At 48.5% G+C, this 13,976-nt stretch overlaps 1 long non-coding RNA gene across 1 annotated transcript; it reads right to left on the bottom strand.

Moving 5' to 3' along the window:
- Positions 1-212: 212 nt before the first annotated feature.
- Positions 213-4,858, bottom strand: LOC148116321 (uncharacterized). The gene is made up of 3 exons (XR_015733462.1): positions 4,793-4,858; positions 527-600; positions 213-378 (listed from the first exon to the last, which is right to left on the bottom strand). It is a non-coding gene; the product is annotated as an uncharacterized LOC148116321 (long non-coding RNA).
- Between the last annotated feature and the right edge of the window lie 9,118 nt (positions 4,859-13,976).

Here is a 13,976-nt window from a genome sequence, read left to right as displayed (position 1 = left end):
CCGGAGAGGCCAAAACAGAAGGGAAGGCGAGGAGAGGGGCAACGGAGCACCCACCCGAGAGCCACCGACGCCCGTGACGATTCGCCAGCCCACCTTCGCACCCCAGGGACACCGCGCCTCCGATCGCCCAGGCCGCGCACCCCGGACCGCATGGATTGGGGCAGCTACTTACAGCCGTCGCCGGAGCCCCAACACCGCCAGGATCTTCATTCCGGAGAAGCAGCTGCTGGACGACGCCTCCCGGAGCACACCTGGACCCCCAAGGCTGAGGCCGAGGCCTACCCGACCGGCAGAGGCCTCTACAGTGGAGCCGCGACGAACAGGTCCTTCCTCGGCGACGGCGGAGCTGAAATGGACTTCGCGCATGCGCTCTTCCGCCTAGAGGGAAAAAAAAGAAAAAAATTACAAAGCGGGACTTTTAAACTACCGGCAAGCGTTCCCATGCCCTACTGCTGCTATAGGCACATAAGGAACCATGGACAGCAGCCAGCAGTAAGTAATTTTACTACTAGTGCTGGGAACTTACCTGTTGACTTTCCCAAGTTGAGGATGGATGGGGGTAATATCCTAGAGTGGTCACAGCAGCTCCAGGTAGTATTCCTGAAAGAAAACATGTCTCATTTTATTAATGACCCTCCAGAGAGACCATGGACTTTAGAGCTGGATTGCATGCACCATAGGGCATTCTATCTTTTAATTGCCAGCATATCCCCCACAATTTACCACTGTATTGGTCATAACCTCACAGTATCAGAAATTATAGGGAAAATGTTTGGGTTGTTTTATAGTGAAAGTGTGTCCACCACCACCCAAATTTCCAAGGACTTCTTTTCCGCCAGGCTTAAACCAGGGACCCCCATGAGTGAGCACCTAGTATCATTGAGCGGTACCAGAGCAGAGCTACACCTTAGGGGGGAAGTTATTTCCGACCAGATCATGAAAAGCGTGATGATCAACTCTTTAGACCACTCATGGAATAACTTCTTGACACACTTAGACACCATTAGTCTAGGGATGCTATCCGTGGAGAAGCTATCCAACAAGCTTATCGCAGAAGATAATCTGAGGAGGAGCCGCCCCGGCCCTCCCAGAGAACACAAGAGTGAGAAGAGAGTAGTCTTCCAAGAGAAACAACACAACACGCCAGAGTGCTACATCTGCGGGTCGAGGGGACACATCAAAAGGGACTGCCCCAAGAACTATAGGGAGAGAGGCAGGCCAGAGCATAGGTACAGACAAATGGAAAGGCACACATCCGAAGAAAGGTATAGGCGTAGAGACTCGCCCATTCCCAGGGATAAGAGGGGGAACAGAGACAGCTCACGCGACAGCAGGACAGGGTCTCTATATGGGATAGGGGAGCACACGCACACCACACACCAAGACAAAGACACCAGCTCATGGCTCCTGGACTCGGGAGCCTCCAACCACACCACCTACAACCAGAAACTACTCTCATCTTTCAAGAGGGAGGATTTTTCGATCAAAGTTGCAGACCAAAACCAGGTTAGAGTAACAGGCAAAGGGACAATTACATTACCAGGCATAGGGAAAATAGAGGGGGTACTGCTAGTCCCGGAGATACCCCACAACATCCTGGCCGCAGTAAAGCTTAGCAAGGAATCAGGGGTTGAGGTGATCTTCACAAAAGGCAATGTCAAAGTTAGCAAGGATGGGGAAGATGTAGGAAGAGTAACCGTTAACCAAGGGTTACCTTACATAACTTTCCATGAGGATTACACCCACAGCATAAACACCAGTTCAGAGGACGCAGAGGACACTGACCAAGACAGGACTGAGGGTGAACAGGTAGGCGGGAGAGAGATAGATAGCGATGGCAACACGACACCAGAAACACAACACAACAAACACACCCAAAAGAGGCCCTCTATAGGCAAACCAATGCATGACGACTGTGCCCATCTGCTGCACCGGAAGCTTGGACACGCCAGTTTTCCCATGATACAGAAAATGGCTAATTGTACCGAGGGTGTCATAATAAAAAACTGTGAAAACTACCTCGAGTGCTCGGTGTGCAAGTGTTCAAAACTAAAGGTAAAACCCAGACCCAAGAAGTCGTTACGTGCCGCCAAACAAATATTCGACTTAGTACACATGGACCTGGTAGGGCCCCTAAGGCCATCCATAAATTATAAGAAAAAGTACTTCCTCACCATAGTGGATGACTATAGTCGATATGGCTTCGTCTACACCTTAAGAAAAAAGGATGAGGCCTTCCAAAAATTTAAAGAGTTTTATAAAAGGGTAGAAACCCAAAACAATAAACAAATCAAACAAATCATGACCGACAGAGGGTCTGAGTTTCTATCTAAGGACTTCTCCCATTGGCTCAGGTCCAAAGGCGTGATTCACTTTACGTCGTCCCCGTTTTCCGCCTTTCAGAACGGGGTCGCAGAACGACGGAACTCCACGCTGCAAACGATGGTCAGGTGCGCCTTAGAGGACGCGGGCATTGGCCAACACTTCTGGTCTGAAGCCCTGGTCTACTCCAACTACACTCTAAATAGAACGTGGTCCAGTGTGATAGACAAAACACCGTATGAGATCATGTATAACAAGAAGCCACAGATAGCACACCTACATGTGTTCGGTGTAACTGCTGATGTACACATACCCAAGCAGTTGCACAAGAAAGGGGATAAGGTATCCAGAAGGCTCAGGTTTATGGGATACGAGCCAGGAACCAAGGGCTTCAGGTTTGTGGACAGCAATAATAGGTTTGTGGTCTCTAGAACAGCGGCATTCCATGAGCAAGCCAACTGGTCCAGAATACACTTAAATGAGGTACCCACCAAGCGGAAGGATAGTCCAATCGAGCAAACTCAAAACAAAGACGAGACAGTGGGTAAACAGGAAGGGAGCAGGCCCAAGCCCAACCTCCAAGGCATCAAGGTTGAGGGATGGAAAGAGAATCATCCCAAGATAAGTGTCGAATCACTGACACAAAGAGAGGCCAGATATCTGCATGACACTGAGCAGACAGCAACCAGACCGGTCAGGTCAACCAGAAACCAGCTGCCAAGAAGGCTAAATGACTACGTGATGCACGTGCACACGAACCACGTTACGCCAAACTCCTACGAAGAGGTACTGAGACTACCCCAGGGGGAGAGGGCAAAGTGGGAGTTAGCCATGGCCAAAGAACTGGACAGCCTGAGGAAGCTGGAGGTATACACCCCCACCAAAGTCCCAGAGGGCAAGAACACAATAGGCACCCGGTGGATCTTCAAAGTCAAGAACTTAGAGGGTGGCCAAAGCCTATACAAAGCAAGATTAGTTGCCCAGGGGTTTGCTCAAAGGTTTCCGGAGGACTACACAGACACCTATTCGCCCACCGTAAGAACAGAAAGCGTCAAAAGCGCCTTGGTCATCGCATCCTTGCTAGGGCTGGAGGTGCACCAGTTCGACGTGCAGACCGCCTACCTGCATGCCAAACTAGACAAAGAGATATACATCAGAGCCCCCCACAGCAAAGAAACCACCAGAGGGGACACCTGGTTACTTCATAAGAGCCTATACGGACTAAAACAATCAGGCAAACGATGGTACGAATGCCTGGTAGAGGCCCTGAAGTCTATGGGATTCACGGCGACCATAGCTGACAACTGTTTCTTCACCAGGAAAGAGGGGGACTCACCAGAATACATCCTAGTTTACGTGGATGACATTCTATACATCAGCAAACACGAAGCCAACCGCAACACCTTCGCCAGCAGGCTGAGCGAGCATTTCACCCTAAAGTACCTTGGGAGGATAAACCGATACCTGGGGGTACAAGTCAACCAAACACCAAAAGGCTTCCAACTGTCATAGAAAGAGAAAATAGAAGAGTTACTCCATAAGTGCAACATGGCAGACGCCAAGGGATGTGATTCACCCATGCAGGCGGACTTCCTAAAAAACATGCATGATGAATCACCCGAATTTGGAGACAACACGCTGTACAGGTCAATCATAGGCTCCCTCCTGTATATCACTAACTGGACAAGACCGGACATTGCTCTATCCGTTAATTTACTGTCCAGGCACGTAAGCAAACCCACCACAAACCACTGGGACGCAGTGAAGAGGGTGCTAAGATACCTGAAACAGAGTGTCAATGCATGCTTAACCCTAGAGCCTGAAAAATCCGAAGAACCCATCCTCTCATGCTACGCTGATGCTGACTGGGCCGGAGACGCCAAAGGCCGCAAAAGCACGTCTGGGTACATATTCTACTTAAATAACTGTCCGGTGCATTGGTACACAGGCAAACAAATCTTGGTGGCAACCTCGACTACTGAAGCTGAATATATATGCCTCTCCAAAGCCGCCAACAATCTCATCTGGTTCGACGATCTACTCGCCAGCATGTGGAGAGAACCAGCTTACCCAATAAGTATCTACGAAGATAACAAAGCCGCCATAGAGATATCCATGTCCGATGCCGTAGGGCAAAGGTCAAGGCACATAGACATTAAGTATAAGCACGTTAGGCAGCTCTCCAGAATTGGTTTCATAAAGGCCATACACTGCGATACAGAAGAACAGACCGCAGACATACTCACGAAACCCCTACAGGGCAAGCAACACTCACACTTAGTTTCCAAGCTCAACATCCACCCCAGGGTACCAACCAGTCAGTCAGGCCTACAGACACGGGACAGGCATTTAGAGGGGGATTTGTCAGGCATAAATGCTCTGCCCGTGCCAGGGATCAGCTATAGCGCAGTAGTGCAAGGGTTAACCCAGACACCCACCAGGTCAGCTCCTCCCATAGACCCCTCCTTACCTGAATCCCCGCCCACAGGTATAAAAGGTGGGCACACTCCTCCATGTTCCAGTTCCTGATGTATTCCAGTGATGATATGTTGAAGAGACAATATAAAAGAGAAATATTTTACTCGATGACTCAAGTCTCTTTATTGGGCCTGATCCACCATTCCTCGTAACAGAAGGACATCTACATGGGGACAGATGGTCATAGAGAAGGTACATCTATGGGCTTGCTAAGCGCCTACACCAAATTTGGAAGTCTCCTTGTCTTCTAGTGCAATCCCCTGCTCAAGCAGGAGACCCTACACCATTTCAGACAACTGGATGTCCAGTCTCTTCTTAAAAGCCTCCAGTGATGGAGCACCCACCACTTCTGGAGGCAAGCTGTTCCACTGGTTAATTGTCCTCGCGGTTGGGAAGTTTCTCCTTAATTCCAGGTTGCTTCTCTCTCTGATTAGTTTCCATCCATTGTTTCTTGTCCTGCCTTCAGGTGCTTTGGAGAATAGCTTGACTCCCTCTTCTTTGTGGCAGCCCCTCAAATATTGGAAGACTGCTATCCTATCATCCCTAGTCCTTTTTTTCATTAAACTAGACCTACCCAATTCCAGCATCCGTTCTTCATATGTTTTAGCCTCCAGTCCCCGAATCACCTTTGTTGCTCTTCTCTGCACTCTTCCCAGAGTCCCAACATCTTTTTTATCTTTGATGTTGAGACTTTCAAGAGCCGTGATGGCGAACCTATGGCACGGATGCCACAGGTGGCACGTGGAGCCATCTCTGCAGGCATGCGAGCCATCACCCTAGGTCAGCTCCACCACACATGCGCGCATGCCTCCCACTGGCCAGCTGACTGGTCTGCGGAGACCTGCGCGCATGTGCGGGGGGGGGAACTGGGCGGAGGGGTTATGCACACATATACAGGGAGCTGGGGGGGTGTCGTGTGTGTATGCATGGGGGGCCGGGGGGATGCAGCGTGCCCTCCCCCGTACCCCCAGGGATACGACTGATCCGGGACCTCCGTACCTTCCGCTGGGCTCTGAAGGCTTTTTTATTTCAGCAAGCCGGGCTGGGTTAAAAATCTTTTAATTGCTGAATTTTATGGCTAAGGGGTTTTAAATTGGGGGAAGCCAATATAAATTTAATTTTGTTTTTATAGTATTTTAATGTTTATATTGTATGTTTTTTATATTGGCTGTTCACCACTCCGAGTCCTTCGGGAGAGGGGGCGGTATAAAATTTTTTAAAATAAATAAATAAATTTTGGGCCTAGCAGGCCTCCGTGAAGCCTCTTAGGACCAAAAACAGGCCGGAGGGCACACGCATGTGTGGAGGGTTTGGGGAGAGCGTGGGGGGTGGAGGAGTGGGGGGTCACGCACGCATGTGCAGGGGGATGGGGAAACATGGGGTACGCTTGCATGTGCAGGGGGGCGGGACACACGGGAGGCATATGGGTGAGGGCACGCGTGCGTTCACTGTTACACTCATACATGCGCTTTTGACACCAAGGGTGGGTTCTAAAATCTTTTACTACCGGTTCTGTGGGCGTGGCTTAATTTGTAGGTGTGGCTTGATGGTCATGTGACAATTCTTTAGGATTTAGCAGAGGTACTGGTCTACCAGGCTTTTAACTGCTTGCAGAGCTGTACCGGTCTACTCATTCGTTTTTGGAGGCACCGGTCTACCACCACACTGCCTTTTAACACTGATCAGCTGTACGGCGGCCCTTTGAAGCCCCGCGGCAAGAGTTTAAACAGTTTCTTCCTTCTAGCGAATCAGCTGGGACTTGGGAGGCAGCAATAGATTGGGGTGGGGCCAAATAAAAGGTAAGAATAATGCAGGCGGGGGGCCCAGCTCCCAAACAAAGAGAACCGGTTCAGTGATGTCATATCGTCACCGCTACCGGCTCGACCGAACCGGGCCGAACCGGGAGGAACCCACCACTGTTTGGCACCCGAGGAAAAAAAGGTTAGCCATCACTGTTCTAGAGTCTCAACATCAGTTTTTGGTGGCGACCAAAACTGGATGCAATATTCCAAGTGTGGCCTCACCAAGGAATTATAAAGCAGTACTAACATTTCCCATGATCTTGATTCCATCCCTCTGTTGATGCAGCCAAGGATTCCCACATCCCGTCAAGTCTCAAACTTCCATCCTTCCATCCTCTTCATCGTTTTCCTCTCCGATTTTCCCCGTGAACCCCCAAAGTGCTTTTTTTTCAAAAGGCAACTGGAGTTAAGTTTTTAATCCTGGAAGACGTTTCGCTTCTCCTCCGAGAAGCGTCTTCCGTTCTGTTCACAGAATTTCAGCACTTCGGAACCGAAGACGCTTCTCGGAGGAGAAGCGAAACGTCTTCCAGGAAAAAAAATGAAAGAAAATCCAGTTGCCTTTTTGAAAAAGCACCTTTGGGAGACAACCAGGACCTGGATGATTGAGAATCTCTGTAGAAATTTCCTGGTAACTCACACTCGGATGCCTTCCCCAAAGAGGACAGAGCCAAATCAAGGTTGCAGACTCAGTGGTGGGACTCAGCCGGTTCGGGCCGATTTGGGTGAACCAGTAGTTAAATTGCTGGCTGGCTCCGCCCCTTCCAGGAGTCCCCACACGCCCCATTTTGGCTCCCAGATAAGTTCAGGGAGGCGCAAAATGGGGTGTGGAGGGGCTGCACCCACCCATCCCTGCAGCCCGTTTTCACTCCCAGGAGGCTGCAGAGAGGCCTACTAGGCCCAAAATGGGGCATGGGGGGGGCACGTCTCCCTCCCCCACTGCCTGTTTTTGCTTCAAGGGGGATGCAGGAGGCCAAATGCTGCCTCTCACACCCCCTGTCCATGCCCACCATGGCCACCCGGACCCCGCCAGTCATTAGGGCAGAGAAACGGTTGTTAAATTATTTAAATCCCACCAATGGTTGCCAGAGATGGGTTTCAGCAGGTTCTGACCAGTTCTGGAGAACCGGTAGCGGAAATTTTGAGTTTAGAGAACCGGTAGTAAAAATTCTGACTGGCCCCGCCCCCATCTATTCTCTGCCTCCTGAGTCCCAACTGATCGGGAGGAAATGGGGATTTTGCAGTATCCTTCTCCTGGAGCGGGGAGGGAATGGAGATTTTACAGTCTCCTTCCCTGCCACGCCCACCAAGCCACGCCCACAGAACCGGTAGTAAAAAAATTTGAAACCCACCACTGGTGGTTGCAGTCACTTTATATTTTCTTACCTGTTAGCCTTTTATCATTTTTATTAAGCTGCTGTTCCCCTTATTATTATTATTATTATTATTATTTTCTCTTCCTCTTGGTTTCCTCAACATGTAATATATTTGTAGACAGTTTCCCTAGGCCGGGTCCTTCCCTAAGCACAATATATTAAAACGAAAGAGAGGTAGCGACACGATTTGAGACGGAAAATTGGTTTTCGTTACCACGAGGCAGTTCCTTGGCCTTCTCCATCTCTGTGGAGGGCCAAAAGTTCCCACAAACGAAAATATATCTTGGAAAAAGAGGGAAGCCCTGGTTAAAAAAAAGTGTTGTTGTTGTTTTTAAAAAAAACAACCACAATTCATCCTGGTGAGAAACAGCTCAGGAGACAAATGTATTTTCAGATCTCTGAGCTGCTTGACTTGCGAAATGCATTACAAAGAACATTGGGGCACCATTCCTTATTCTCTGCTCTACAGGTCGTCCTCGACGTACGACCACGATTGAGCCCAAAATTTCTGTTCCTAAACGAGACAGCGGTCACGTGAGTTTTGATCCATTTTGCGACCTTTCTCATCACGGCTTTTAAATAAAACACTGCAGTTGTTAAGTGAATCTGGCTTTGGCTCCAAGGCCCCCATTCTGTTTCTCTGTCTGCCTATCATCCATCCATCCATCCATCCATCCATCCATCCATCCAGGGGTGAAATCCAGCAGGTTCTGACAGGTTCTGGAGAACCGGTAGCGGAAATTTTGAGTAGTTCGGAGAACCGGAAAATACCACCTCTGGCTGGTCCCAGAGTGGGGAGGGAATGGAGATTTTGCAATATCCTTCCCCTGCCATGCCCACCAAGCCACGCCCACAGAACCAGTAGTAAATAAATTTGGATTTCACCACTGCATCCATCCATCCATCCATCCATCCATCCATCCATCCATCCATCCATATCTACCGTGTTTCCCCGAAAATAACACCCTATCTTATATTTTTTTTAACCCTGAAATAAGCGCTTGGCCTTATTGCCATGTGCTCAAAAGCCTGATTGGGTTAATTATCAGGGGATGTCTTATTTTGGGGAAAACAGGATATCTATTTATCTATCTATTGCTATGTCTGTCTGTCTGTCTGTCTATCTATCTATCTATCTATCTCTACATTATCTATCATCAATCTATCTATCCTATCTATCATCTATCTATCTATCTATCTATCATCTATCTATCTATCTATCTATCTATCTATCTATCTATCAAACTATCTATCTATCAAACTATCAAACTATCTGTCTATCAAACTATCTATCTATCTATCTATCTATCTATCTATCTATCTATCTCTACATTATCTATCATCAATCTATCTATCCTATCTATCTATCTATCTATCTATCATCTATCAAACTATCTATCTATCAAACTATCTATCTATCAAACTATCAAACTATCTGTCTATCAAACTATCTATCTATCTATCTATCTATCTATCTATCTATCTATCTATCTATCTATCGTATCTTATCCCATCTTTATTATTTTATAATTATCTAAGGGAGATGAACCTACACAACACCCTTTCCTCCTCCTACTTTATCCACCACAACAAACATGTGAGGTGGGTTGGGCTCAGAGAGAGGGATTGGCCCAAAGTCACCCAGCCAGCTTTCATGCCTAAAGCAGGATTAGAACTCCCAGTCTCCTGGTGTTTGGCCCAAAGTCACCCAACCATCTTTCATGCCAAAGACTAGACTAGAACTCACCATCTCCTGTTGATTGGCCCAAAGTCACCCAACCATCTTTCGTGCCTAATGGGGGACTAGAACTCACCATCTCCTGTTGATTGCCCCAAAGTCACCCAACCATCTTTCCTGCCAAAGACTGGACTAGAACTCACCGTCTCCTGGTGATTGGCCCAAAGTCACCCAACCGGCTTCCGTGCCGAAGGCAGGACTAGAACTCACCAGCCCCTGGTTTCTCAGCCTGCCCCTTAACCATCACAAACCAGCTCTTGCAGTTAAAGGAACCAGGATGCCCTCCTTCAAAGCTCCAGGAATAGAGAGCGAGGGAGATAAATCGGGGCGAGCAGACTTTTGACGGATGGCATAAGCTCCAGAGAGCAGCGTTTGAAAAGAGACGATCCGGTCTCTGCCACGGGCAGCCTCGTGTTTTATGGTGACACTTGTCGGCCTGCCGTAGGTTCCTGCCACTGTCCTTTTTCTCTCCCCTCTGGAGGTGATAAATGAACTGCGGAGCGTCCGTCATACATCAGGCCAGGGCGAAGGGCGAAGGGGAGAACATTGCGCAGCAGCTACCGAAAACACCATTTATCACCGGCTGTTTTGCTCCGAGGATGGGTGCGATGCCCACTCTCCCTCCCGTTCGCGAGCGAGAAGGAGCTTTATTTACTGTTTACAGTAGTCCTTGACTTACGACCAAAATTGAGCCTGACCCTTCTGTCGCTAAGCGAGACATTTGTAAAGTGGCGCGAGCGAGAAGGAGCTTTATTTACTGTTTGCAGTAGTCCTCGATTTACGACCAAAATTGAGCCTGACCCTTCTGTCGCTAAGCGAGACATTTGTAAAGTGGCGCGAGCGAGAAGGAGCTTTATTTACTGTTTGCAGTAGTCCTCGACTTACGACCAAAATTGAGCCTGACACTTCTGTCGCTAAGCGAGACATTTGTGACCCATTTTTCGAACTTCCTTGCCGGAGTTGATAAGCGAAGCACTGCAGTTCAGGGGTGGGTTCTACTTACCTTTACTACCGGTTTGTAGCGGGGCCGCGTGCGCGCTTTTCTGCGCAAGCGCAGAAGCATTTTGATGATGTCAGGGTCGGTAGGCGGAGCCTCTCGCCGGTTTTACTACCGGTTCTATAGAACCGGTGCGAACCGGGGGCAGCCCACCACTGCTGCAGTTGCTAAGTTAGTAAACCGGTTGTTAAGTGAATCTGGCGTTGATTTGAAGGGTGCAAAAGGGGAATCACATGACCCCCTTTGTGACCGTCGTAAATATGAACCAGTTGCCAAGGGTCTGAATTTTTATGGCGTACCCTGGGGATGCTGTAACTGTCATGTAAACATGAGAAAATGACCATAAACATTGTCAGGTTTTTTCCAATGGCATTGTAACTTTGAATGGTCACTAAATGAATTGTTGCAAGTCAAGGACTGGTTGTATTTTCATCTCATTGGAAAGCTGAGTTCACACTTCGACAGAGAACGAGAGCCGAATCCAAACACCGAGGATAGGAAGAAAGAATTTGTGCAAAGAATCCATGAAAATTTAAAATTTTATTTTAGCTGTCCTTTCCATCAAGTCGGTTTGCAAAAACACGGGTACTCCTCGACTTATGACCGCAACTGAGCCCTAAATTCCCATTGTTAAGCGAGGCAGTTCCTAAGTGAATTTTGCTCCACTTTATGACCTTCCTTGCCACCGTTGTTAAGTGAATCACTGCAGCTGTTAAATGAGTTTGCACCGTTGTTAAGTGAATCTGGCTTCCCCATGGACTCGGCTCATCAGAAGGTCATAAAAAAAAGGATCACTTGACCCTCCCGGGACACTACAACCGTCGTAAATATGAATCAATGGTCAAGCATCCCGAATTTTGATCACATGAGCAGTTTTCACCCTTTATAACATGATCAGTTTTCACACATACACCGTGGTCATTCATGTCATAAGTGTGAAAAACCAATCCTAAATCACTTTTTCCAGTGTCGTTGTATAACTTCGAACGGTCATTATACGAAGCACTACCTGTAATTGCATTCTTGGGTTTTTTCCCTTTTGTCCTGGGTATTGAATTCGTCCCTTTTCTGGAATCACACATTACTCTGAACTGTTTAAGTCAGGGATGTCAAATTCAAGGCCTGCGGGCCAGATCCGACCTGCAATGTGGTCGGATCCAGATAGTGCTGGTATTCAGCCGGTTCGGAACAGTTTCGGCGAACCGGTAGTGGCCTGCCCACCTGCCCAGCAATATGCTGTCCTGTTTAGCCACGTTCTCTAAGCCACGTGCATTTTCAGTGCACGGCAAACCGGCGGTAAAATTATTTATTTTATTTTATTTTATTTTATTTTATTTTATTTTATTTTATTTTATTTTATTTTATTTTATTTTATTTTATTTTTTATTTTATTTCCAATTTATATACCGCCCTCCTCCCTGAGGACTCAGGGCGGTGTACAGCCAGAATTAAGAACATGAAATACAAGTATTAAAAAACAATTAAAATATATATAAATTTGGCCCAAAAATTAAAAATCACAAACCTATTAAAACATTTAAGAATTTCTTCTTAAGCCAGCCCGGCTTGCTGGAAAAAGTGGGTTTTAAGGGCACGGCGGAAGGCGCTGAGGTCTTGGATTCTCCTTATCTCTGGGGGCAACTGATTCCAGAGGGTAGGTGCCCCCACAGAGAAGGCCCTCCCCCTGGGGGTCACCAGCCTGCATTGATTGGCTGATGGCACCCCGAGGAGGCCCTCTCTGTGGGAGCGCACGGGTCGATGGGAGGCCGTCGGTAGCAGCAGGCGGTCTCGAAGATAGCTAGGCCCGATGCCATGGAGCGCTTTAAAGGTGATGACCAACACCTTGAAGCGCACCCGGAAGACCACCGGGAGCCAGTGCAGCTCACGCAGGAGCGGTGTTACATGGGAGCGCCATGCTGCTCCCGTCACTACCCGCGCTGCTGCATTCTGGACCAGTTGGAGCCTCCGGGTGCTCTTCAAGGGGAGCCCCATGTAGAGAGCGTTGCAGTAGTCAAGGAGAGAAAATTATGTGAAACCCCACCTCTGGATCTGGCCCGCAGGGCCATCCTGGTCTACCCAGTGCAAAGAGGAAAGAACAGGCCAGTGTAGCTTCGGCCCAGTCTACCCAATGTGAGAAGGAAACATGCCAGCAGTTTGGGGCCATGCCCATCCAGTTGCTGGCCACACCCATGCAGTCGGCCACACCCATCCAGTTGGCCACACCCAGTCGGCCACCCCAGCCACCACCACCCTGCCTCGACATCAACCACAGCCCTAATGCGGCCCTCAATGAAATTGAGTTTGACACCCCTGGTTTAAGTAGTCAGATAATCTGGGATTTTACTGTATTTTTTGGAGTATAAAACACATTTTTTCCCCCCTAAAAGAGGCTGAAAATTTGGGTGAGGCTTATACTCTGAATGTAACCCTGCCCACCCACCGGCCTCCACCCTTCGGCCTCCATGCGTCCACTTCTTGGCTGCAGAGATTACCACTGACAATGGCTTGTGTTTTTGGGCTCCGCGTGTCACGTTTTCAGCCTCCAAACACTCCATTTGAGAGCCCTTCAAGGCTGCGGGGATCACCAAAGCACGTTGCTGCCCATCACCGCCCGAAAACGCAATGCGTTTGGAGGCTGAAAAAGCGACGTGCGGTGCCCAAAATGGCTACCCGGAACAGCTGCTGCCTTCTCTTACCCCTTCTGTGCTTTGCCTGCTTTATTCACTGGAGCTCCCTCCAACGATCAGCTGTGCTTTTGAAGCTGTTTTTCAGCCCCAGCGTGAGCTCTTCTGTGCTTTGCCTGCTTTTCTAATTGCTGCTCCCTCCGACGATCAGCTGTGCTTTTGAAGCTATTTTTCAGCCCCAATGTGAGCTGTTCTGTGCTTTGCTTGCTTTTCTAATTGCTGCTCCCTCCAATGATCAGCTGTGCTTTTGAAGCAGTTTTTCAACCCCAACGCAAGCTCTTCTGTGCTTTGCCTGCTTTTCTAATTGCTGCTCCCTCCAATGATCAGCTGTGCTTTTGAAGCTGTTTTTCAACCCCAACGTGAGCTCTTCTGTGCTTTGCCAGCTTTTCTAATTGCTGCTCCCTCCGATGATCAGCTGTGCTTTTGAAGCTGTCTTTCAGCCCCAACCAGCCCCAACCTCAAAACCAGTGAGCGAACTAATGTGCTGAAGCTGACCAGGCTAAGGACAAGCCAGATGAATACCTGATAGGCAGAAATTTTTTTCAACCCTATTTTCCTCCCCAAAAATTAAGGTGCCTCTTA

Source organism: Pantherophis guttatus, chromosome 1 (assembly GCF_059756535.1).
Source record: "Pantherophis guttatus breed Tessera chromosome 1, ASM5975653v1, whole genome shotgun sequence".
NCBI lineage: Eukaryota > Metazoa > Chordata > Lepidosauria > Squamata > Colubridae > Pantherophis > Pantherophis guttatus.
This window is presented reverse-complemented; position numbering and strand designations above follow the sequence as displayed.